We start from the raw sequence: 27,317 nt of genomic DNA, 5'->3' as shown, positions 1-27,317 counted from the left end.
CCATTCAAGCCAGCAAAAGTATGATCCAGAAAGATAGGAAACAGAAAAATCAATTCTATTTACCAGTGAGGTGTTTTTGGAAATCCGCTATTCTTCATATCTATTCCTTAGGGGACAGGGGGATACCAGAAAGAGTCTCTGCCCTTCTGTTAACCATCTAGGGGGAATATGCAACAAGGGAGTGTGAATTCCCAACTTTCAAGGTCACCTTGACATGTGGAGGTTTTCCAACATTTTGGAACCTGACTCATTCCAGCACATTGCTTTGTTGTGGCATCAGCTGTCAGTGGGCTGGATGACAGGAGCAACCAAGCCTGAGTCCCTAAATTAAGAGTCTTCTATGTGCTATCTCATTTAATTTTTAGAATGACCATATGAAGACAGAACTTCTACCTCCTTATGAGGACGAGATGGCTTAGGAAGCCCTAACATGCAGAATTTAAATTCTCTTTCCTTCCAGTTCACACTCCCACATGGACACACAGGCCACACCTAATCCATTCCTCTCCCCTCATTCATTCATTCATCCATTCTTTCACTTAATAAACAGTTATTGGTTGGGCACAGTGACTCACACCTTTAATCCCAACCGAGGCTGGAGGATTGCTTGAGCACAGGAGTTTGAGACCAGCCTGGGTAACATAGCAACACCTCATGTCTACTAAAAATATTTTTTAAATTAGGCAGGCATGATGACATGTGCTTGCAGTCCCAGCTGCTTGGGAGGCTGAGGCGGGAGGATTGCTTGAGCCCAGGAGTTAGAGGTTGCAGTAAGTTATGATCTGCACTCCAGCCTGGGCAACAGAGCAAATCAAAAAAAAAAAAAAAAAAAATGATTGCACTCCAGCCTGGGCAACAAAGCAAGACCCTGTCTTAAAAAAACCCAAAAAACAAACAAAAAAAAGACCCTATTGATCACCTACTGTGTGCCAGGCACTAGGGATATAGCAGAGAATAAAAAAAAAGAAAAAATTCCCACTGTCATGGAGTTTATATTCTAGTCTAAGAGGATAGCCAAAATAAATCAAAATATATCATTTATCCAATGATACTATGGTGTTATCAATAAAAACAACAATAATGTAAGGAAAGGCCATGTATTTTCCTAGGATGAGAACAATTGACATTTTTTAAGAGGTCAAGGAAAGCTTTTTTTGTAAAGATGAACTATTGAGGAAAGCTCTAAAGTAGGTGAGAATGGGAGCCATACTAATAGGAAAGAGCATTCCAGCCAGAAGGAACAGCAAGTGCAGAGGCCCTCGGGTTGGAACATGCCTTGTAACATGCTCCACAAACAGCAAAGGGCCTACGGTAACTGAAGTGGAGTGAGGGTAAGAAAGAAATAGTGGGAGATGAGCTCAGAAATGTGAGAGAGATGAGATTTTGTAGGGCCTTCTGGGCTTTTTTAAGAACTCTGGCATTTACTCTGAGTGAGATGGGGAACCAGTAGAACAGAAGACTGACATGCTCTGACTTGCTTATTAAAAAGGATTGCTCTGTCTGGTGGATGGAGAAAGGAATGGAGGGGCACAAGTGCAAAAGCAAGGAAACCAATTGCAATAATCCAGAGGACAGATGGAGTTGGAGGCGATAAAAGGTCAGATTCTGCATATATTCGAGACAAATTTTTAAGATCCTCCAGAGTACAAATTTATGGCCATTCATTCTTTCCCTGAGTCTTTAGGCTAAATCTGCGATGTTCATAAATCCAAGGTCCAGGAACTTGGACCAGTGAGGAGCTCAGTTACCAAAGCTTGGATTTGGTTAGTGTCTTTCATTGATTTTAAAGAAACTGAAGCAGAGAGTCTAATGAAAAGGAAAGGAGTTAAGTAGTTAATATTGGTCAGGATAAGGAACCACAGCATCAATATACTGAGTTCGTAATGTTTTTTGTTGTTTTTGTTTGTTTGTTTGTTTGAGATGGAGTTTCACTCTGTCACCCAGGCAGGAGTGCAATGGTGCGGTCTTGGCTCACTGCAACCTCTGCCTCCTGAGTTCAAGCAATTCTCCTGCCTCAGCCTCCCAAGTAGCTGGGATTACAGGTGCCCACCATTTAATATGTTAAGTCCATATATTTAAAAGATTTCTATATACTATCTCATTTAATCCTTAAAACAATCATGTAAAGACAGAACTTATTTTATGGGGAAGCAACAGCTCAGGAAGGCTTAGTAACTCGGTCTGAGTCACATGATTAAGACAAGGCTAAGCTGAAACTTAAGTCTGGCTCACTTGTCTCTAAAGTCTGTGGCATTTCCTCTACACTACAATTATTCATTCACTCAATGAATGTTTATTGAATCCCTAGTGCAGCCGCATAAGACACAGACATGAGCAAGATAGAAGTTTGTTGAGGTCAAGTACCCTAACCGTAAATGTGGCACTGATGCTTAGAAAAGAAGCTATTTCTGGAAAATATCATTTTCTTTCATTCATCGAACAAATATTTATTGAGTGGCTACTAAGTACTAGCATAAATATCTTTCTCTCCCGAAGCTTACATTGTGGTAGGGGGATCCAGACAACACACAAAATGTAAAACCCCTCAGGCAGGGATACATACTAGAGAGAGAAATAAAGTCGGGCTGCAGAGCTCTGATTATTCTACGTGGATTGGTCAGGGATGCTTCTTCTGTTAGGATCATGTGTAAGCAAGGACCTAAAAAAAAAAGTGATGGAGTATGGCATGCAAATATCTCAGGAGAGAGCCTTCCTGCCAGAAGGAAGAGTTACTGCAAAAGCTCTGGATACTCCAGGAAGAGCAAGAAAGCAAAATGGCAGGAGTGGCAGGAGCAAGGGAGATGGTGGTAGTGGATGGCCTAGCCAAGAGATCAGCTGGGAGGCTATTGCCATAATTCAGGAGAGAAATTATGCAAATTTAGACCATGTGAGAAGGAGTGGCCAACAGTGAGAAGTAAAAAGATTTGGGATATATTTTGAAAGTTGGGAATTTGCTGACACATTTTATATGGAGTGTATGAGAAAAAAATTTGACCTCAGCTACAGGAAGCACAGAGTTGTGTATTTGGAGTTGGGGAAGACTACAGGAAAAACAGACTTGGAAGGGAATCAAGACAAATTAAGTTTTAGGTGTTGGATGGGGATTGATGTGTTAGTCTGAAGTGCAAGGGAGAGAAGCAGGCTGAAGATATAAGCATAAGTGTATACCTGGTATTTACATCTCTGAGTCCAGATACAATCACCTAGGGAGCAAGCACAGCTGGAGAACAGAAGACATCTGAGCCTGCGGACTCTCCAAACCTTTAGATGAAAAGGAGGCAGCAGAAAAATCCTAACCCCATACCTACTAAGTCAGAATCTTGGGAGTTTGAGTTTAGATATTTATATTTTTAACAAGCTCTCCCAACCATGGTAATGTACAGTTGAGCCTGGGAACAACTGAAAAACTTAGACCTGCACTCAATGACACACTTTGTCATAATTTAGTAAAGTACTTTTAATTGTTTGTGTCACTAATTTTAGGTAATCTAGTAAAGTGCTTGTGAGATGGGAATTATGAATAGACAGCCAGGGAAGGAGGAAATATCCGATGCTATAGCTTATGCTTCCAACCAAAAGATGTGATGATTTCTATAAATTCCAAAAAATTGGCTGTCCCAAATTTCCATTCCTATACGCTCTCAGATGTGTTTCTAGTTTTTGAATAGAGAAAGGTGGGGAGATGTTTTTAAGCATCTTGGTTGGGTTTTGTTAATTCACTGTTTCATCACATGAGGTAGCCAAAGAAACCTTAGCTTGCTTCTGTGTGCCTATTAAACAAGGGAGCAGATGACAAAAAGATTGATGCTAACCAATTTTTCATGGGGTTAGAGTTATCCAGGAAAGTGTCAAGAGTAGATACCCTAAAAAGGGATTCTGATAGATAGATATGTATCACTGGAGTTTCACAAAGCCATGCGTCTGAATGTGAGATCAACAAAAGGGAGAGTAAGAGCCAAAAGCCAGTGCAAGCAAAATGGCCCCAAGAGAGTCACTGCAGCTGACTACACATTTATATATAGTATATACTGCTTGTCACAGCAATAGCCACATATGCAAGGATTGAAATTCTAAGTGGATGATAAATAACAACACAAGAGGAACTAATCAAGAGGAGTGGAGCTGATTAAGGCCGCAGTGTTTAGCACTGCCAAAAGATAAAATGATCAGAAAGCTCAAACTGAGGATTCAGGGAGGAAAAATGGCTGTATTTGCTGAAAGGTTCAATAAATGTTTGGAGAATCAAATCCCTATAGAACCTCATATATATAACTTGGGATGAAGTTATACTTGATCTCTTGATCTGTTTACTGGCAGCATGGGAATTACCTGGAAACTTATTAGAAATACAGAATCTCAGGCCAACCCCCAACCTCCTAAATCAGAATCAGCATGTTAATAAAGATCCCAGAGGATCTGTGTGCACACTAAAGTTTGAGAAACTCTGATGAAGGAGTCTGTTGCCTTTAAAATTATCACCAACAAAGAGGGTGGAAGGAAGGGAAGTAGTGGCTGGCTCAGCACTAGACTTAAGAATGAACAGATACCTAAACTTGTCTTCTCAGAGTTCAATAAAAAATCCAGGAAGCTCCTCAGTTTGTTTTAGAGACAAGGTCTGAGCCCTCAATCAAGTGCAATCCCAGACTAGTTACTTGGGCTCCAACTGTTCCCATAGCAAGGCACAGATATGGAAGCATAAACTCTGATTTAGGGGACATTCTGTGTGAGCCGACAAGGCACTAAGAGAAGAATCAAGGTGGTTTGGGTAGTCACAGCAGTCACTAAGAGGAGCAGGCACTCACCCTTCAGAAAGTCCTTTCCATTCAGAAAGGAATGGAAATTATGGTCAAATAGCAACAATTCAATTTTGGTAAGTGGAATTTCCAGATGCACGGAAAATATGAACTTTAGAGGACTTCACAAACATTAACATTTCTGCAAAGGCTTCAGTGGCCATGAATCACACTTTCTTGCATAGCACTGAATTCTAACCATCTCCTATACAGTGAACCTCAACCCCACAGGCCTAACCAAGCCCATCAGGAACAGAATCCGAGAACTATGTGTTCTAAGACAAACCAACACACGTGCTCTTGACATTCTGAAAGTGTTTTCTGAAGAGGACTCTTCCTTCTATACCACAGTGTTGAGCAAGGAGAGGAAAGAGTCCTATCATTATCCCATATATTCTTTTCATCCAGCCACAATTACAGGGGGGCTTGCAGCATGTTATGTGAGCCTGTCATCAAGGCTGAAGCTAAAAAATTTGAATTACACAACAGTAAGACGGGCCCGTGCATCCCGCTCAAACAAGGGAATTCAACCTCAAACCAACTTACTTAAGGCACTTCTGCCATCCATGCCAACTGCCAGTTACCCTGAAGAGCTTAAACACACATTGGTACTGATGGTTTGCAAAGGGATCAGAAAAAAATATATATTCTTAAAGCATTTAATAGTATTACCTTCAAGTCAGGTGCTATGCTAAGTGCATTCCATGCATTTTCACATTTTCTCTTCAAATGTAACACCTTCAAAAATTATGATTAGCTGTATTATCACCATAATATAGATATGGGAACCAACACTCAAAAAGGTTCAATAACTTGTCCAAGGCCACATGGTAAGTATACAAGCAGGATTCAAACTCAGGCCACTTGACTCTAATACCTTATAGTTCACTGCCAAAGGGCTCAACTTCCCATTATCAACTGCCCAGCCTCCCAACGTGAATTATAATAGAATAGAATTTATGAGACAGACACATTTACCATCTGCTTAAAGAGAACTTACTTGTCTGGACAAGTGCCCACTTGCAAAGGAATGCCATAGAATACGTATTTATGGTATCTACTAAGCATGGGAAATAAATAATTGAAGTGAAATATCTATGCAGAAGTAGAGCCATCTGCCTTTCCAATGTCACTTGGCCAGTAGACTTGGGCTCCCACTGTTCCCATAGCAAGGCACAATTATGGTAGCATAAGCTCTGATTTGGGGGACATTTGTGCCTGAGCTAACAAGGCACCAAGAGAAGAATCACGGGGGTTTGGGTAGACAGCAGTCACTGAAAGGAGCAGGCACTCACCCTTCAGAAAACCTCTCTGATTCTAAGAGAGATTTCTACCACACTGTTACCACATTCTAGAAAAGGGTCAAGGGGAGTCCACTCTCTTCCTTCGAGGTGGGTGGTTAGCAGCCAACCCTCATGCAAGCCTCCAGGAGCACTCCACGGGGCAGTGGCAGATTTATATGTCAGCAGGAAGCCAGCTTGCCACCCAGACACTAAACTATTATTGGAGCAGGCTAGACCTTGGCATCTGGCTGGGTCCAGCTGCCAACACACCTTGCCAGTAACTGCAGGTGCTGGCTGCTGCTCTGGCACTGTCTCAGGAAAAGGAGAGTGCTAGAAAATATTGCATGGACAAATTTTCAGCTAAGGGGCAGTGATTCTATCAATGTGCCAATGTGCCTTATCATTGTGTTGCTAGATAGAAGTCGGGTTATGATGTTACTGTGAGCCTATCTTAAGCATGGACACATAATCAGGGTTAGGAGGATGCCTTTCTCATAATATTATAGTTCTCAGTCAAGAGAGCTTCATCATTGAGAACACACACACTCGCCAAATAAATATATTTAAACATCAGCGGAAAATTTTTCTGAGTTTGAGGAGGTTCTATATAAAGGATCACAGTGGGGAGGAGAAAACATTAATTTATTATGGAAAGAAAGGATGACATCTTCAAACACCCAGATGAAACAGCATCTCCTTCCTGGCTGGGAATTTGTGGTGCTACGTGTGTGTCGTGGAGGAGGTGGTTGGGGGAGGCCGGGAGATGGCAGAAGTCTAAATAGAGCATAGTGTGGGTTGTTGGGCTCCCCAGGGTGAAGAAACCTTACTGGAAAACTAGTTTTAAAAGAACAGAGTGTTTGTAAGCAGGGTTCCTATATGACGCCAGTGAAAGGAAAGAAGATGGAAAACATCTTCCAATTCCAAAAGTTGAAAAAGAAGATAAAGACTAAGTTTCACGTAAGAAACATCCTCTCATCGAAAAACAGCTATTTATCACTGCTTCCAAGAAGTCATGTGTTTGATCTGGAAGGTTTCTGGCCTCCACTATGCCACACCTGGAACCTCAGGTGTAGGTCTCCTGATCTCTTGTAACCTGAGATTCTCCATCTACACACAGAAGCTAATAATGCCTCCAGGCCCAGCACTGTCCACACCTGCAACATACCTGCCAGGAGAAGGTGTCTAACCTCTCCAGAACATAATTAGTCACCCATCCCCAAGAAAATAAATACAAGGAGGTGTTAGAAAATGATGTCATTGCATTTAATTCACCAGTATTCGCTGCACTGGACATGTCCAGCACTGTGTGCTAACCAGCTAACCAGGATCAGAAAGGTGCTAAGGATTAATTTGTCCATTCCTCAGCCACTTAGTAAGTACTTAGTCAATGTGGAACATTGGATTAGGTCCAGAGAAGGGTACCTGTCCCACGTCCTCAAGATGCTTGCTCCACAGTAGAGAATCTTAAGAAATATACATAAATCACAATGAGTTACGGTATTCTGTGAGATGTACCAAATGGTGTAAGCTGGATTTGTTCACTGCTTGCCTTATAAAGGCCTTATTCTTCTTAAGGTTGATTTTGCTAGTTAAAAGGCTAAGAAGTTTTCAAGAGTAGTTGGCAGGGTGGGTTCAGTAATTAGTTCTGTGTGAATCCTACCATTTAGAAAGCAAGAATGAGGCTGGATGTAGGAAAAGGGTAAAAGGAGCTCAACTTCTAAAAAACAAGGCTGTGGACTCACTTTGCTGAAAATTATCTTTTTTATTCAAGCTAGAAGAGTTGCCATGGGTTTTGAAGCGTTCTTACACCAATAGCATAATACTCAGTTCCAAAAACGTTGGGAAGCTTTATTATTTTTCCTAATACTTCATCTTTTACCTTTACACTAACAAAATTATATTTCAGTTGTATCCTAAAAAAAAAAAAAAAAAAAAAAAAGTTGAGGTAATATACCAAAGATTCCAAGCTCCTCATGCAAACAAAACCAAGTTCTTTCCTGCAGCAATATATCATTAACTTGCCAACATCTGGGCTGGGAGGTTTGTGATGTTTTGAATAAAACTTCAAAGGTCAAGGGTAAGCAAGGACCTAGAATTACTATTGCATCTAAAATTATTTTACAGCCTTCAAAAGAACATGGAAAAAATGATTGCAATTCTCAAAATTATATACTGCCTTTGGGGAAAACACATTTTGGAGTCCTTGGAAGTACACAGGTAATGTAAGAAGAGCCAGGCCATTTTCCACATTATAGTCAGTGCCAGACAGGAGGCACGGAGGCCCGGGTACTGCCTTAGAATCCCAACCTGTTGTCTGAAATTTGCATACGGGTTTTCATCATTACCCCTACAAACAGATACTCCTTCTCATTTTTTTCTATTAGTTTCTTGGTTCCTAAGCTTGCAGACCTCAGTTGGTTTTTCTTGCTCTTCCTCGTCTCACATTGTTTATTCACTTATTTGACAACTACCTAAATGGCTGCCTGTACCACATTAGGCCTTGTCCTGGGTATTAGGATTATAATGGCCTCTGCCTTTCCAGAGCTGCAGTCCAGTTGGGATTACTAATAAGTAAACAACCAATTACAATACAGCAGTGTTTCCAAAAGTATGGGTTTGGTCAAGCTCTACTACATCAGTCTTTAGCCTGAGCCTGGAAGTGGGCATTTAGGAAGCACTGGAGGTTAATTTTGTGCCCACCAAAATTTGAAAAGACTTTCAAGTATAATAGTTTGTGCTAAAGTAGGATGCACTTGTGCTGGGCTGGGTAATAAAGAGACCCATGGGAGAAAACATTAGCCCTAGTTGAGGGAAGGGAGGCTTGTCAGGAGAGATTTTCTGCCGAGTGATGTCTAAATTGAGATCTCAAGTATACATAGGAATTACCCCTATTCAGGGGAGAAGGTAGAGGGTAGGTACAAAAAGAAGAAATGTCCCAGGAGAGCCATTGCTTACAAAATCCAGAAGAGTGGAGAGAGTTCTTCAAGGTGGCTAGAATGAGAGGCAGCAGCAAGGAGACATGGGTGTTTGGAGAGGCAGGCAGGAAACAGATTAGGAAGAACCTCATAATATTATTGTGGAATTTGGACCTTATCTTGACCACACTGAGGAACTACTGGAGAATTCTTAAGGCCAAGAAGAGAAAATTAAATGAGCAGTATGAGTCCCTTTCCCATTACTAGGGGTTTGTGCTACCCTTAGAGAGACCCCATGAGGTTCTGGGAACCACCTTTAAAAGGTAGAGTTTTTTTTCCACCATCTGTCCTCAATTTGTTCCTCTCTCCTTTCCACCTCTGCAGACAAAATCTTATTGCAGTATTTCTAATCTCTCCTGTCTGGATTATGATAACATCTTTCAAAGTGGCTGCCTTGTCATTGTGCCCAAACTTGTCTATTGGCTATGCTGTCAAAATGACCTCAGCCATTGATTTCATCATGTTATTCTCCTCCATAAGAATCTTCCTCTTTCTACCAGTGACTAAACTTCTTGTCCTAACACTCAAGGCCTGCCACCATCTTCTTTTCTCATCTCTGTCTCCTTAGCACTTACGGTCTTCATGCTTTTTCAGCCCTTCAGGCCCAGCATGGAACCATCGGGTACCTCTTGATAAAAAAGTTTACTCTTGAGTATCGACTCCCAATTATATCACATGTTCAAGCCTGTTAGCTTTAATTATAAAGCAAGCAACCTTATTTTTTATCTAAGGAATATTAGGCATCAACAAAGGAGGAAGGAAAGATTTTATGAGAGCGAAGCTTCTTCTGACTTTCCAGTGTCATGTGCGGTCTGACAAAGTTGCCCAGTGAAGCACCACCTGAGGCACAGTAATAGGAAAAGACGTCTTGTGTTTAGCTTCTGTCCTGCCCTTCCCCATCCTCTCCCCTGTGTGATTTTGCATTTCACAATGTCTAGAGGTGGTTGGGTTTTCTTCCTAATGAACTGTCAGATTTTATGTTTTTCCATTACCTCTTTGTTTCCTGTTTATGTTTTGGGTAGTTACCAAAAGGTTTTCTTCATCTCGAATACCAGGACCTTATTTGGATTGTTTCATTGCAATATTGGGGACTGGTATGCTGCTGTACTAAATTCTCTCCAACCCTCTGACTGGTAGAAAGGAACTTAGTATCTGTTCTTGATGGGAGTGGCAATGTCCCTTCCCCAGCCTCTGGTCCAGTACCCGAATCTGAATCCACCCCACTTTAAGGTTATGCTAGCGCCCCTCCTCCCCATCCCAAACACTAGAATGGGTGAGTGGCTTACCCAGTTACCTATTCAGCTATCTAAGACTTCTACCAATTCTCTTGAAAGATTTATAGAAATGGTGTAAGAAATATTTTTTCTTATTTCTAGGTTGAGTTTTCCTTTTCTCAGTTTCAAGTTGGTTACCTAAAAGTCAATCATAAAATTTATGAGTCATAAATTATGTCTTTTGTGGAATAAGTCACAAGGGAGAGACAAACAAATGAAAAGAGACAGACAGAGGTAGGAGGAGAGAGGCTGAAAAAAAAAAAAATGTGTGAGCTCTTTTAAGATCAAAAGAACAACATTTTCATTTAGCTTTAGTGATGCCCAGCAAAATGGAATCCTTTCCTTTTTTAAAACAGCTTTATTGAAATATAATTCACGTATCATGCAATTCATCCACTTAAAATGTACAGTTCAATGGTTTTTAGTCTATTCACAGAGTTATGCTATCACAATCTAATTTTAGAACATTTTCATACCCCTACTCCGCTCCCATTCATGGCAACCACTAATCTACTTTTGTCTCTATAGATTTGCCTATTTTGGACATTTTACATAAATGGAATTATACAGTAGGTGGTTTTTTATGAATGGCTTCTTTCATTTAGCATAGTGTTTTCAAGTTTCACCCATGTTGTGGCATGTGTCAATATTCCATTCCTTTTATTGCCAAATAATATTCCGTTATATGGATATACCACATTTGCTTATCTATTCATCAGCTGATGGACATTTGGGCTCTTATAAATAATGCTGCTGTGAATATTCATATACAAGTTTTTGTGTTCATGTTTTTAATTCTCCGTGGTATCCTAGGAGTAGAATCACTGAATCACGTGCTAATTCTGTATTTAACATTTAAGGAATTGCTAACATGTTTTCCATAGCAGCTGCACCATTTTACATTCCCACTAGCCTTGTATGAGGCTTCCAATTTCTCCACATCCTTACCAACAGTTATTATCTGTGTTTTTCATTATAGCCATCCAAGTGGGTTGAAGCAATATCTCATTGTGATTTTAATTTACATTTCCCTGATGACTAATAGTTTGAACATCTTTTCATGTGCTTATTGGCCATTTGTAAATCTTTGGAGAAATGTATATTCAGATATTTTGCTCATTTTTAATTAGGTTGTCTTTTTTATTATTGAGCTATAATAATTTTTTTCATGTTCTGGGTAAAAGTCCCTTATCAAATACATAATTTGCAAATATTTTTCTCCCATTCTGTGGGCTGTCTTTTCGTTTTCTTAATGGTAACTGTTTGCAACACAAAACTTTTTAATCTCACCGAAATCTAACTTATCTATTTTTTCTTTAGTTGCTTATGCTTTTGGTGTCATATTTTCAGCAAAGTAACACAACAAGAGAAAACCAAACACCGCATGTTCTCACTCATAAGTGGGAGTTGAACAATGAGAACACATGGACACAGGGAGGGGAACATCACACACGGGGGCCTGTCGGGGATGTGGGGCTGGGGGAGGGATAACATAAGAAAAAATACCTAATGTAAATGACAAGTTGATAGGTGCAGCAAACCAACATGGCATATGTATACCTATGTATCAAACCTGTACATTGTGCACATGTACCCCAGAACTTAAAGTATAATAATAATAATAAAAGCTGTTGCTCAACCCAGGTCACAAAGATTTACACCTATGTTTTCTTCCAAGAGCTCTACAGTTTTAGCTCTAAAATTTATATCCATACCCCATTTTGAGTTAATTTTTGTGTATGCTGTGAGGTAAGCATCCAAATTCATTCTGTTGCCTGTGGGTATACAGATGTCCCAGTACCATTTTGTGAAATTACTATTCTTTCTCCTATCAAATTGTCTTGGCACCTTCTCAAAGATCAATTGACCATAAATGTAAGGGTGTATTAATAGACCCTCAATTATGTTTCATTGATCTGTGTCTATCCTTATACCAGTTCAATTCAAAAGGCATTATACCAGTACTGCACTATCTTGATTACTGTACTTTGTAGTAAGTTTTGAAATTGGGGAGTGTGAATCCCCCAACTTTGATTGTAGTGTTCTTCTTTCTTAAGAGTGTTCGCTATCCTGTGCCCCTTGCATTTCCATATGAATTTTAGAATCAGCTTATACGAACTTTAGAATCAGCTTATTAATTTCTGAAAGAAAAAAGCTAGCTGTAATTTTGATATGTATTGAATTAAATCTGTAGGCCAATTTGGGGGATATTGTCATCTTCACATTAAGCCTTCCAATTCATGAATATGAGCTGTCTTTCCATTTACATAGATCTTCTTAAATGACTTAACATGTTTCATGGTTTTCAGTGTACAAGTTTTGCACTTTTATGATAAATTTATACCTAAGAATTTTATTCTTTGGATACTATCATAAATGGATTTTTAATCTCATTTTTGAATGTTCATTACCATTCTACAGAAATATTTTTAATTTTTGTATATTGATCTTATATCCTGCAACTTTGCTGAACTTATTTCTAATAGGGTTTTTAGTTTGTTTGTTTTTTAGTAACTTGTTTCGAATTTTCTATATACAACACCATTTTCTATATACAACTATTTCCACTGCAACCAGAAATAGTTTTACCTTTTCCTTTATCATCTGGATAGATTTTATAGTAGTTCTCCCTTATCTGTGGCTTTACTTTCTACAATTTCAGTTACACAAAGTCAAGAAAGTAACAAAAATGTTAAATGGAAAATTCCAGAAGTAAACAATTCATACATTCTAAATTGCACACCATTCTGAGTATCATTATGAAACTGTTCAGAGTCCCATTCTGTCCCACCTGGGACATGAATCATCCTGTTGTCCAGCATATCCACACTGTATACACTACCCACTTAGTAGCCTTCTTGGTTATCAGATTGGCTGTTGTGGTATCAAAAGTGCTTGTTTCAAGCAGCCCGTATTTTACTTAATAATGGCCCCAAATCACAAAAGTAGTGATGCTGGCAGTTCAGATATGGCCAAAGAGAAGCTACAAAGTGCTTCCTTTATGTGGGAAGGTGAATGTTCTTGACTTAATAAAAGAAAGAAAAAAAAAATGTATGTTGAGGTTGCTAAGATCTATGATAAAAAAAAAAATCTATCCACATGAAGAAAAAAATTGTACGAGTTTTGCTGTCACATCTCAAACTGCAAAATTGTGAAAGACATGAATGGAAACATGTTTCAATTGACAGCAACTGGGTTCAGTACAATCCATGCTTTCAAGCATCCACTGGAGGGGTCTTGAGTGTACCCTGGATAAGTGGTGACTACTGTATATCTTTTACTTACCTAATTACCCTAGATAACACTTCCAGTATAATTTTAAACAGAAGTGATGATTGTGGATATCCTTGTTCTGTTCCTGATCTTTGGGAAAGGATTGTTGTTGAGAATTGTTCATCTACATTCAAAAGTAGTTTCCTTGTGATAACTTTGTCTGGTTTAGTTTGTAATGACCGCCTCATAGGATGAGTTGGAAAATGCTCCCTTCTCTTCTATTTTTTGAAAGAATTTGTGAAGAATTGGTGCTAACTCTTTTTTACATGTTTGTTAGAATTCACCAGTGAAGCTGTCTGGTCCTAGGCTTTTCTTTGTGGGAAGTTTTTTGATTACTAATTCAATCTCTTTACTTCTTACAGGTTTGTTCAAATTTCTATTTCTTCTTGAAGCAGTTTCAAAAACTTTTGTCTTTCACAGAAGTTGTCCATTTCATCTAAATAATCTAATTTGTTGGCCTATGGTCGTTTATAGTATTTCTCCATTATTCTCCTTACTTCTGTAGTGTCAGTAATGATTCCCCTTCTTTCATTCCTGATATTAGTAACTTGAGTCTTCAAGTTTTTTATTTTTTCCTGGCCCATATATTTAAAGGTTTATCAATGTTGTGGATCGTTTTAAATATCCAACATTTGGTTTTATTGCTTTTTCTATTGTTTTTCTATTCTCTGTTTTACATATTTCCACTCGAGTCTATTTCCTTCCCTCTGCTTACTTTAGGTTTACTTTGCTCTTTTGTATTCTGGTTTCTTAAGGGAGAAGTCAGGTTATTAGCTTGAGATTTGTATCATTTTAAAAGCATTTATAGGTGTAAGTTTTCCCTGAACACTGTGTTGGATGCACCCTGTAAGTTTTGGTATGTTGTATTTTCATTTGCATTTATCTTAAAGTCCTATGTAATTTCCCTTGAGATTTGACTCATTGATTACTTGGGAGTATGTTTAGTTTCCATACATTTGTGAATTTTCCAAGTTTAATTCTGTTATTAAATTCTAATTAATTTAATTCCATTGGAGTCCTTTCAATTTCTAAGTATTTTTAAAGTATCCAATCAAAACTACTCTTGTCGCAATTCCACTCTGAAAGTAAAAACAAACAACTAAAGCCTGTACCCAAATAAGCCTGTACCCAAATTGAACAAAGCAATTTAAGGAATGAACTCTGCAAAGGAGGAAAAATGTAATCAACATCCTGGTGACCTTTTTTTTTTTTTTTCAGTGAATCTCACCCTTATTACTTATTTTTAAATTAAAAATAGATATAAAAATACCTTCAAGATTTTCACAGGGAGCATTTAATTTATGGAACTTACAAATACAAGCACAAAGAAATCACAGATTTTTTAGACAGAGAAATGGTGGAGTGGAGGAGGACTAAAAAATGTGAGTGGTTTATTCAATCTAGTTTTCAGTGATTTCAAATAACAAGACTGTACCACTTCCCTTGGCAGATTTATGGAACTTGGGTAGAAATATTTTCCTGACATTCAGGCTGAGTTTTCCTTTTCTCAATTTCATCATGTCAGGCATAGCTGTGCCTCTGTGCACCACCCCAAATAGTTCCTCTCCTTATTTGGTTTGAGTTTCAGTCCCTCAAGGACCTGCAGGTGGCTATTATATCTCCGTTTTTTCATTCTTCATCCAAGTCAAAGATATTTAGGCCTCTTAATCTGTCCTCTAAAGCCAGCTCTTACACTTTTGCATTTCTGTTCTTTGAATTTGATCCAGTACATTCGTTCTTTCTAATTCATGAAGACCCCAAATTGTGTATGAGTCACTAGTACTCACTCTCGATGTCACATAAGCTACTGTCCACCTCTGCACCTCTGGCATTTTACTTGGGGTGTGAAGCCCAAAATAGTACTTAAAATTAAAAAAGAAAAATAAAGACATTTACTTTCCTTTACCAGCCACAGGTGGTTTTCAGTCTCACTGCTTTCCAAGTACTGAACCACTGTCCTGTTGGATGTCTGTCATTTGGATTATTTTTTCCCTCTCTCAGGCAGCAGAAATAACCAAGTTCTTTCTCTGGCTCTCTCAACATTCCCAACAGTTCATCTGGTCTGGTGCAACCATTCACAGCTCATGCCAAGTTTACAAGTGCACAAGTTTTTTCAGAGTGCTGCTAGTGTATCCTAATTATTTCTGAAACCCTCGGCTAATCTTTTACCTTTACATGCCTCCCAGTGGCTCAGCAGATTTCCAAGCAAAACCTAAGTCTGATTCTTTTGTATGTTTTCTCAAACCCAGCTAAAAGTATAAGATATTCTTTAATCTTTAGAACAGTATTCTCTATAAGGTTCAGTAGCTCTTAGTACTGTATTACTACTTAGTGCTATATCAGTACTTAGTTCAGTAGCTCTTAGTATTAGTACTTACACAAGATACAAGATTCCCACAGGCACCCTCTCAACGCTATTAATGACTGAGCATTTTGCATTCGTTCCTACCCACTAACTTTTCTGCATGAGGTATACTCATATCTCATTCATTTGAATTCCACTAATTAAGAATGTAATGTTGCCTGGGCTGAATTTTATCTTTGCTCCATTGATGAAGATTCAAATAAATACTGTGTGAGCAGGGGTGGTACATTTGGCATATATAAAAGAATAACGCTGCCTGAGAACTAATACATCCTTTTTTTGTCCATCAAAGTGTTTTACATATGTATTTATTAAAGCAGGCTTGGTAGCATCTCTCCTTGAAAGAATGTGTTTAAAAATTAATTCAAATTACATGTGGTATAGAGGAGACTACATTGCTTTTCTTATGGGAATTCAGACTTTCTCTACTTCTAACAATGCTAGAAAAACTACGTGTGTCATTCATTTAGGTTCCATCCACAGATGCAAAGCCAAGATCCTAAAATGAAATCCATCTCCTATCAAAATGGCTTGCTTTCATTTAACATTTTACCTTCAATGGTCACTCCTTTGCTCAAAAATAACAAGAAATGTTATCATGTGACCTATTTCAGATAATGTATTTGTTAGATTGTGAGCTCCTAAGAGCAGAAATTGGATGTGCAATGCATTTCATATAGTATGGCCTGAAGAAATGTAAATTAATGTACAGACAAGGCTTGAATGCTTAAGACAAAGGAGTAAATAATAGTAAAAATATCAGGCATTCTGGATGACCCTTGAAATGGATGGGATCTTTATTTTTCATTTTTTTTATACCAGGAAGAGTTTTTATGTGTTCTCCCAACAGGTCGTGTATCACAAAGTGGTGTGCAGGATTAAATGGAGCCCGACATTGGCTCAGATAACTGGACTTAGACAATAAACATTCCCTGGCAAAAAGAGACAAAGTAGAACCAGCAGCAAGATTAGACATTAAACCTAATGAGTCTAGGACAATTGAATCTAGGCATGCTTAGGTGAGATAAATGACAAACCCAGATATACGATTAATATCCTAGAACTGGAAGGGACCTTATTGAGTACTTTGCTCAATCCGTTTATTTTTCAGATTCAGAAATTGAGACCAGGAGAGATTAAGGGACTTTCTCAGGAACATAAAACAAGTGCTACAGCCAAGACTAAAATACACTTCTCCTGCCCGCCCCCCAATTCCTTGTTCCTCCAGCTGTGTCTCAGGTTCATTATTTATATTGCCAGTTGAATTGATGATCTTCCATACAAACTGAAAGACTTGCCACTGACTCTGATTTTTAAAGCTTGGATAGGAAAAACATTTGCTCATATATAACTGAAAAAAAAGCCTAAACCTCATGCTTTGCATAACATTATTTGGTTCTTCTTTATGCCAGGTGTCATATTTAATTACTCTTCATGGTATCCATTAAGATTTTTGTTTTAAAATAGTCATTATGTTACCACTGGGCCAAAAAAAAATATGTAAAATAACTTGGCTCCCCTGACTAGGGTGGTAAGTAGGATAACAGGCTGTCTTTGAAAGAACACCACTCAAATGAGCCAACTCAACTGTTTATATAGGTGGATGAATACACAAAGCTTTCTGGGTACAGGGCTGTTCTGCTGTGTCTTGGGGAGCCCAGAGGACCTGCAAGAGAACAGTTCCTGGCCACAGTCTCATTTGGATGCTGTATCTGTACAGCAGGCAAAACAAATGGCAGAAAGTAGATTCCAGAAGAGAACAGCAGACCCCAGCTACATAGTTTTTCACATTTATAATGAGCAATAGCAGGTTTTCCTTCTCTTTTCTTAAATCCCAAGGTTTCTGACATTTCCCAGAACTTTGCCAAGGTATTCATGTTGGTGTCAAGTATCCATAACAAATGTTAGAAGCCAGCATGGCAAACCCAAGGAAAAATTATGAGATGCTTTCCCATATCTCAGCACCTCCTCAACACCTCTGTGCTTTCTTCAGGCTTCTGTTTCCTTTAAAAGTATCTTGTGTCCCAGGCATCCTGCTAAATCCTCATGGGAGGGATGGCAAATGCGTAACCTGTGTGCCTCGACTCCCTGCCTCCTGTGCCTATTGCAGACATTGCCAATCACAATTGTTTCCCCAAGGGATGTGGCCTCACAATTTACCTCAATATAGAACTCCAGACAAGTATTCCTCATCAACATACCACACAAATAAAACTGTTTGCCATCCCTGCCTTAAGATAGCATCACAATTAAAAAAAAAAAAGTAGCCTGGAGGGGAAATTCTTGAACCCCAAAAGTCTCCACTGACTCAATGGGCTTGGACAATAGTATGCAAAATAACAAGCAGCAAGGTTGCCATTTTGCCCCTCAAATTATATCATCCTAATGAAGAGGCAGTCTATGCTTGCCAAGATGAAATAGGAATATCTTTGAGAACTTTGTCCCCTAGGTTTATAGACCCTTCATTTTCACATATATGGGGGTGGGGGTGTGTGTGTAAAATATATGTGCGTGTATATATATACGTATATATGTGCGTGTGTATATGTAATTTGTTTAAGACAGGGACTCACTGTCTCCCAGGCTGGAGTGCAGTAGTACTATCACAGCTCACTGCAGCCTTTACCTCTTGGGCTCAAGCGAGCCTCCTACTTTAGCCTCCCCAGTAGCTGGGATTACAGGTATATACCACCATGCCCGGCAAACTTTATAGACTCTTCAACAATCAGATTTAACACCTAAGAGCTCTAGGGCTTCACAGTCTCCTGTGTAGTCCCATAACACAGTGGTTCTCAAACTGTCAGTCATGAGAATCACATGGAGGGCTTGATGAAACACAGATTGCTGGGCTGCACCCTCAGAGTTTCTGATTCAGTAGGCCTAGGGTGGAGCCCAAGAATTTGCAGAAATGAGTGATACTGACACCGCTGATCTAAAGGCTACATTTTGGGAACCACTGCCATAATCTGTTGCACTGCAGACTCCAGCCTCACCCTTCCTCCTTTGCCTGCTCACCTGAAACCATGTTTTCAGGGTCACATAGTTGTAAAACAGCAATTCCAATGGCTGCTCTGTCTCTGCTCTGCTCTCCCTGGCCTCTCAGCCATACTTGGCATTCCATTTTCATACCCACTCCTCTCTCAGTTGCCTGAATGCTGAACCACCCAGAGTTCCTCCTAAATATATTACTGAGCAAATCTCCCTCTGTATCTCCTTATGCCTATAGAAATACAAAATACAAGATTTTGCCCTTAGTTTGTCTCTCTGAATGTCCTTTATCTCACCTATTTCCACAAATGACATCACTAATGAATTTAGATTAGATCTGCATCTCTAAAATGAATTATGTACTCACAGTTGTGCTTCCTATGGTTTTTGCTTCCAAACTTCAGGGTTTCATTCATTCTGTGTCTCCACCTGGAAGGCCCTCATGCTTACAGCTCCCTGCTCAAATCCTATACAACCACCAAAATCCAATTATGTGCTGCCACTTTTACAGACTCTTCCCTGATTACTCCAAATGGGTGAGCTCTCTCCCTTTCCTAGTCTCCTCTGGTAAAAGCTTCTCACATGCAGCCTCTATTACTCTCATATGTTCATACCTTCTTCCTTCTGTGCTGAGATAATTGCAAGGCATATCTTGGTGACCACATAGTCTCCTATTTACCAAAACAATCTTGATTGCAGGTATCTTATCCAATTATCCTCATCAGTATGCTCATACTTATCACACCATGTGTTCTCATTTTTGGTTCAAAGTATATGTTTCCCAGAATAAATAACCCATAATTTTTTCTGGAACATCAGCATGCTTCTCTTGGTATAAAACCACCCAGAAATATCACAAATCTACCCTTGATAATAGTTCAATGCTTTCCCCATTAATACTAACTGTTCTCTGTCACAAAGACTTTTTACTACCTTCAGGGAGAGAATGTTTGCCCCCACTCCATCCAGCCAAAGGTGTTAAAGATTTAATCTACATGTTTAGCCCCAGTTAGACCTTGAGCCACTTCTAACCCTCCCAGCATGGTAATCTTTCAGCAGCTTCGTTCCCACCAGTATGTAAGGGCCTAGGATTTGATTTGATGTGGCCAGCATGATATCCAGTGTCCCTGAAGAGAACCACTGAGACATATGTCTGCTGACTGTAGTCTCCTTGCCAAGACCTGCTGAAATTCTACCCAATTTATATGACTTTGCTTTCTTCCCAACTTCCCAACTTCCCAACTTGCACTCTAGTTCTTCCTGCTCTGAGCCACCTTCTTGACTGGGGGCCTACAGTTGACTTAGTCCTTCACCAGGCACCCTTCTGCAAGGACTTGGACCCTGTCACTATTCCTCCAGGCTTCCAAACAGATCTCCCCTGATGACAGTGCTAGCTTCTAAGTACAAGTATTGCTGCTTTCCAGGGATCTCTGCTGTTGAGCACCACTCACTAAATTAGAGCCTTCCCACCATTCCCCAGGACTCATTGGATGTAGTGATTTGAGCAGCCTCAGAGTCATGCCATTTTGGCTAATGATAGGCTAGGGCCTCACCAAAAGTCTATTTGATACCTTCCTTCCAAGAACCCCAAAACCTAAATCCCTGCCATGGACTCCCTTTCTCATGGTATCGCATGGCCCTGGGTCCACTGTTCCTTTTGGGTCTTCCTCTGCATGGAATTGAGGAAGGCCTTGCTGATATTACTACTGACTACTACGTGCTTCTCCCAGGGGTTCCACAGCATGGGCTTAATTATCATTAACTCATCGCCTCCATCACCCACCATCTCATGATGAACGAGACACACCATACTAGTCACAAAGGGTGAGGTCTCCTCCAGAGCTTTCTCCTGTGCAGTCTCTCATCCTCTAGTCAAGAGGATAACTACTCTACTCTCTCCTCCCAACCATCTCCAGAATAATTGTAAAGATTGGGTTGGGGAAGAGAAATCTTGGTCTTACCTTCATGGGAGGCCTCAAGGCTTGAGATTTCTTTTACTGAAACTTTCACCCACCCTTTGGGTACCAAAGATTGAAACCTCACCAATGACCATCAAGAAGCCCCACTGTCTACAGCTAGCATTGGGCCAGATGTTTGATAGGTTGTAGGGAGAGTAGTTCTAGTCTTCAGCTCAGACTTCTCATGCTTATACACTGGATTTGGATGATTTTCAGATTCTCCTGAAGGCTACTTTAATAGCTCCTCAAAACAATGGGACCCCTAGGGTGAGTTTAGCACAGAGGGAAAACAAAGACATACTCACCCTTACAATCACCAGGCGTGACATTCAAATTCAACACCTGGCAGCCGTTCATTAATTTGCCGGCTTGTCAACATTCTCAAAAAAATAAAATTTCAGAATTTTTGTGGGAATATACTATTATTGTATCCAGCAAATCCTTTTCCATGGAGTTGCCAACCAAAATAAGCCATCTGCTGACCCACCACTGCTAATAGCATAGTTTTCCACAGAGAGTGCTAAGTGTCAACTTTCTCAGCCTTCTACTTCCACTTGTTACTTGCAATTGTCCAACCTTACAACAACTCAGCAAACATTGATTTGAGGGCTATCACATGACAAAGCCTGCTGTTTCAGATGTTGCAGTAATCAATAATAGCCGAGGATTGGAGAATGTTTAAGACACTTTTCCCATACTTCATCTAATTATCTACACCAAATTATTACACAGCTCAGATCAGTGAAACATTGATAGTCCTGTTTCTTACCCTCCTTCCATCCAGCAAGCTATTCTTGATCCTGCTGAAGTCAGCTCTCTAACTTCAAAAAAAGAAAAGAAATAAGAAAACTCAGTGGCCCATGGAGTTTCAACAACCAGTTTACCTAACTGTTCTACTTGTTCCAGTACAGGCCACAAAGTCCTCTACATTTATTCAGTGACCTCAAGAATAAAAAAAATTAAAGTTCCCTCCAAATAAAAATTCCTTAAATGACTTTCACTAAATTTTCAGGCTAGCTTTAATGCTGGCATAAACTACATAAACAGAATAGAATTTTGTTTATAAACTCTCAAGATTTGGACTATTAGTCACGAGCAACCCATACAAATAATTTTTCAGACTGACCTTTTCTACCCTTGCCACTTCAGTGTAAGTCATCCGTGACTTCTGGTCATCCCACATACTTTGTACTGACAAACCTTTAATTTGAAAATGGAGATGGGATGACTTAATAGGTAATTTTTCATTTAAGTAGTAATATTTTTGTTAAGTGCCTTGTCTGACTAAGTTAGCAACCAAAGTTAAATCCACACAGAGTATGAAAAGTTTTATTTACACAAAAAAAAGAAAGGAAGAAAAATTCTTGTCCACATCATTCTTTGACAATGCATCTGAATAATAGTGGGCTATAAATAGAAGATGCAAGAGTGACTAATTCTGTTTTGACTCCATCTCTTCAATGACAAAGGAAACCCCTCTGTACAAACATATTAAGCTAAATCATAACAGCTGGACTTTAGGAATTTTATCTAGAACATCTACATCAAACAACTAAGGGTGCCAACCTTGAAGATGTACAAATAACTCCCAGTGGAACCCAGTTTTATAACTATCAACTCAAGGGACTTGTGATTTAAAAGAAAGATTTAAATACTGCCTTGCTTTAAAAGAATACTCCCTTGAAATCATCACTGCTAATAAAATACAGGAGAAATTTACCCCAAATTACTTTATCCTGGAAAAATCTGTCTTTTGTGACAGAGAGCACACATGATTCATTTACAGCTAGAATCTTTTTCTGAAAACTTAGTTATCCTTCAGAAATTTGTCAGCTAAATTAAGCCCTTAGCCATATAGAGAGAAGTCTGCTAGCACTGCACTGGGAAGAGAATGAATGAAAGACTGGATTGAATTTTCCATGGAAGCCGACAATTAAAATTGTTTTCTTTGGTATATCCCTTTCTGTCCGTTGTTTTGGAGCTCTCCAAGAGAAGAAAAAGGTTAAGAAGCCTGATTCAGTCATTTCCAAATCTCACTTCCAGTTTCCATCTTATTTAAGACATGACTTAACTTTAATGTGTGTAACATAAACAGAATCATAAAAGGGAAAGAATTAGAACAGTCTGGAAGAGTCAATGTCCAAAGCAGGAAAATGCCACAGCTGATTTGCCCTTTTTATTGTTGGTCTTTTGCGTTGTTTACTGCAAGAAGAAATTCTCTGTCCTCTGCTGCCGCTTCCTCACCCTCCATTACAATCACTGAGAATTCCAATTTCACAAAGTTATTACAATACAGCCACAAATAATCCATCTTGTCAAGTCCATCTTCGGGGCCGAAGATAAAGTTGGAGCTGAGTTGCTACACACATCTGGAGAAGGTTCGTTACTTGTAATCGTGAGCCGCTCTGTTAATGCACCCATGAGAAAGGGGCTGACAGGCTGCATATTTCTGCAAACTGTTCCCAGAAAGAACCAATTTCCTGACTTCCATGTGGTGTCAATAATGGAGGCATGAGATGGAGCAGTGCTTATGAAATATTAAATCTGCTTACAGGACCAGCTAGAAGCAAATTCAGACCACCTGTGAGAGGGAGTCTAGCAGTGGGTACGCATACTTTGGCACACACGTGGCACATGTGAATGATATGCTCTAATCTATGCATTTGGGCTCATTTGCCACAAAACTTCCTGACAGCAGTAGTGAGAGAAAGAGAGAGATGCAGTAAAACACATTTCTGCACATTTAGAACTGAAACAGTTCAAATCACTGACATTATTAAATTTACTATCATAAGCAGCCAAAGTTCATCTTATTCATCAGGAAAAAAGTGACTGATGTTTCGTGGCATTAGTATTAGATCATTTTGGTTCTTGCCAATAAAAACAAAGCATTAGTGTTTCAATGTTTTAATATCATGATTTAATTCTCTCAATGATATTAGGACCAAGAAGCTCAACCAACGTGAAGACCCCATCAAAATTCTTGAGTCAAAACTATGGTTCTGAAATGAGTTCACCATCCTGACCTCCCATTTCACAGTATATATTTTATGCTTGTGACTTTCCAAATATGGGCTCTTAACATTGCAAATGTAAAGTTTTATATGACTAACTTGTGTTTCAAGGGTTTGCCTAAGTAAATAGAAAAACATCTGGGCTCTTTTTACTGGCAAAAGCAAGAGATATTTGACCTAAGATCAGATTCTGAGACTTGAACATTAACTTGGTCTTTCCACAGAACGTCTCTAATTTTCCACAACTCTCTGCTGAGAGGGTTCAGCCCAGTACTTTTAGAGAAAGGACGGACTAAGCATGTGTCCCCCTAAGACATATGTCCCAGTTGGCTTCCTTCACTCCAAAACTTTACCCACTGTTGTAATCCACTCCCACCTAAACAAAAAGGTACTATTGCAGGGCTGGAACAACCCTCCAAAGTCAGAGTGTCTCAGTTAGACTGGGGGCACCTAGCCCAAAATCTCTCCAGATGGGAGGGTGTGCAGGATACTGCTTTAGCTGGAAGTCAGGACTTTCAAACTATCCCATCAGCTCTTCAAGGGCACCATCTACAATTCTAGTCTGAAATTCCTTAGGTTTTAAGATAAGCCCCCTGCCCAGGACTCCCTAGAGTCTGGAACTAGAGTAGTCTGCAGAGTGGCATTCTGGGCCTTGACTCCCTTTCTGACTTGGCACTGACCTCTAGAAACAGAATAGGCCCACCCTCCAGGGACAGAGTGGAGATTACCCAGACTCAAGGACTAGCAGTATGGACACCTGTTCACACATAGGTCTGGACAGCACCATTCCCACTGCATCCCCACATGAAGGGCACACCTGCACACATAACTCCAATGAGAGGAAGCAGCCTGCAGCTGTGCAGCATTGCAGCCATTGGAATCTAGTCTAACTTTTCTTGAAATTTTACATTAAAATGTAAAAGCAATCAACCTAATCCCCAATCTACTTTTGTCCACGTATATTATTAAAAAATCAACTTTTAAATTTAATTGAAAGTTAAATTCTATCTTGGATATAAATAATTATGCTTCTTCATGACATTCTGACAAAAAGTGGTTATATCCAAAGGATAAGAACCAAGGTTAGTTTCAATAGTCATTTTCTTCACAAGTTCAATGAATTCTTAGAATTTTAGACTTTTAGAACAAGATTATATATTAATATGTCTACACAAGGACTTGTACACGAATGTTCATAGCAGCATTATTCATGGTTGCCAAAATGTGGAAACAATTCAAGTGTTCACAAACTGGTGAATTCATAGACAAAGTGCAGTATGCCCATACAATGGGCTGCTATTCGACAATAAGAGGAAACACAAGTACTACAGATGACCCTCAAAAAGATTATACTGTGAAAGAAGCCAGACACAAGACTTCATGATTCCATTTATATAAAATGCCCAGAAAACGTTTATAGAAATAGAAAATAGATTCCTGGCAGCCTGGGGGGTTGTGGTGGGAACAGGTTGTGAATACAAATGGACACACCTTATTGCAGATATAAAAATGTTCCAAGTGGATTGTGATGATGATTTCCCAACTCTGTTACTTTAAATATCATCGAACTGTAGCAAAAATAAGGAATCAACCTAAATGTCCATCACCAGATGGTTGGATAAAGAAAATGTAGTGTATGTACACAAAGGGATACTATTCAGCCATAAAAAAAGAACAGAATCACATCTTTTGCAGCATCAAAGTTGAAACTGGAAATCATTGTCTTAAATGAAATAAGTCAGTGATGTGGTTTGGCTGTGTCTCCACCCAAATCTCAACTTGAATTTTGTATCTCCCAGAATTCCCACATGTTATGGGAGAGACCCAGGGGAAGGTAACTGAATCATGGGGGCTGGTCTTTCCTGTGTTATTCTCATGAGAGTGATTAAGTCGCATGAAAACTGATGGGTTTATCAGGGGTTTCTGTTTTTGCTTCTTCCTCATTTTCTCTTGCTGCTGCCACGTAAGAAATGCCTTTCACCTCCCACTGTGATTCTGGGGCCTCCCCAGCCATGTGGAACTATAAGTCCAATTAAACCTTTTTCTTCCCAGTCTTAGGTATATCTTTATCAGCAGCGTGAAAACAGACTAATACAGGAAATCCGTACCAGTAGAGTGGGGCATTGCTGAAACAATACCTGAAAATGTGGAAGAGACTTTGGAACTAGGTAACAGGCAGAGGTTGGAACAGTTTGGAGGGCTCAGAAGACAGAAAAATGTGGGAAAGTTTGGAACTATCTAGGGACTTATTGAATGGCTTTGCCCATAATGATGATAGCAATATGAAAAATAAGGTCCAGGCTAAGGTAGTCTCAGATGGAGATGAGGAACTTGTTGGAAACTGGAGCAAAGGTGACTCTTCTGTTGTTTTAGCAAAGAGACTGGCAGTATTTTGCCCCTGCCCTAGGGATTTGTGGAACTTTGAACTTGAGAGAGATGATTTAGGGTATCTGGCAGAAGAAATTTCTAAGCAGCAAAGCATTCAAGAGGTAACTTGGGTGCTGTTAAAGGCACTTGGCTTTATAAGGGAAGCAGAGCGTAAAACTTTGGAAAATTTGCAGCTTGACTATACAATAGAAAAGAAAAACCCATTTTCTGAGGATAAATTCAAGCTAGCTGCAGAAATTTACGTAAGTAGCAAGGAGCCTAATGTTAATCCCCAACACCATGGGGAAAATGTCTCCAGGGCATATCAGAGACTCTCATGGCAGCCCCTCCCATCACAGGCCTGAAGGCCCAGGAGGAAAAAGTGGTTTTGTGGGCCAGGCCCAGGGTCCCCATGCTGTGTGCAGCCTAGGGACTTGGTACCCTGCATCCCAGCCACTCCAGTCATGGCTGACTCCAGTCATCCCAGCCACTCCAACATACAGCTTGGGCTGTGGCTTCCGAGGGTGGAAGCCCCAATCCTTGGCAGCTTCCACATGGTGTTGAGCCTGCAGGTGCACAGAAGTCAAGAATTGAGTTTGGGAACCTCTGCCTATATTTCAGAAGATGTATGGAAATGCCTGGATGCCCAAGCAAAAGTTTGCTGCAGGGGCAGGGCCCTCACACAGAATCTCTGCTAGGGAAGTGTAGAAGGGAAATGTGGGTTTGGCTTCCCAACACACAGTCCCTATTGGGGCACTGCCTAGTGGAGCTGTGAGAAGAGGGCCACCATCCTCCAGACCCCAGAATGGTAGATCCACCAACAGCTTACACCATGCTCCTGGAAAAGCCACAGACATTCAATGCCAGCCCATGAAAGCAGCTGGGAGGGAGGCTGTACCCTGAAAAAGCCACAGGGGAGGAGCTACCCAAGACCACGGGAACCCACCTCTTACATCGGCATGACCTGGATTGTGGGACCTGGAGTCAAAGGAGATCATTTTTGGAGCTTTGAAATTTGACTGCCCTG

General features: G+C 39.8%; 1 long non-coding RNA gene across 1 annotated transcript in view; it reads right to left on the bottom strand.

The window, feature by feature from the left end:
- The window catches only part of LOC123574528 (uncharacterized), a 209,871-nt gene that overhangs the window by 39,759 nt on the left and 142,795 nt on the right, over window positions 1-27,317 (bottom strand). The window lies entirely within an intron of this gene.

Source organism: Macaca fascicularis, chromosome 7, assembly GCF_037993035.2.
Source record: "Macaca fascicularis isolate 582-1 chromosome 7, T2T-MFA8v1.1".
Taxonomy (NCBI): domain Eukaryota; kingdom Metazoa; phylum Chordata; class Mammalia; order Primates; family Cercopithecidae; genus Macaca; species Macaca fascicularis.
Note: the sequence above shows the minus strand (reverse complement) of the source record. Positions and strands in the feature narration are given on the sequence as shown.